The sequence below is a fragment of the Penaeus monodon genome, chromosome 20 (genome assembly GCF_015228065.2).
Source record: "Penaeus monodon isolate SGIC_2016 chromosome 20, NSTDA_Pmon_1, whole genome shotgun sequence".
Lineage (NCBI taxonomy): Eukaryota > Metazoa > Arthropoda > Malacostraca > Decapoda > Penaeidae > Penaeus > Penaeus monodon.
The window spans coordinates 25,022,716-25,023,013 of NC_051405.1; the positions used below are offsets into that span (position 1 = coordinate 25,022,716).

At 30.9% G+C, this 298-nt stretch overlaps 1 protein-coding gene across 1 annotated transcript in view; it reads left to right on the forward strand.

The window, feature by feature from the left end:
• The window catches only part of LOC119585736 (cytosolic Fe-S cluster assembly factor narfl-like), an 8,691-nt gene that overhangs the window by 5,974 nt on the left and 2,419 nt on the right, over positions 1-298 (forward strand). The window lies entirely within an intron of this gene.

The window sequence follows — 298 nt, forward strand, 5'->3', positions numbered from 1 at the left end:
GATTCATATGTGTTGGATAGTGATGCAATTTCAGCAGCACAACAATTTCTGTCTACAGTGGCATCTTCATCAGAGGTTGAAAGATTTTTTTCAAGCTATGTTACTGTACATTCAAACTAAGGAACTGGCTGATAGAAAAAGCAGCAAAACTGGCATTTTTGTTTAAAATCATGAATGCACACAGAATGGATGTACTTAATGATGCTAATGATTGGGATGCATAAAAGAACAAACTTTATTGTCATAAGAATTAAAAATCATAACTGTTTTTTAAAGATTTTAAATTTCAATTTCAATG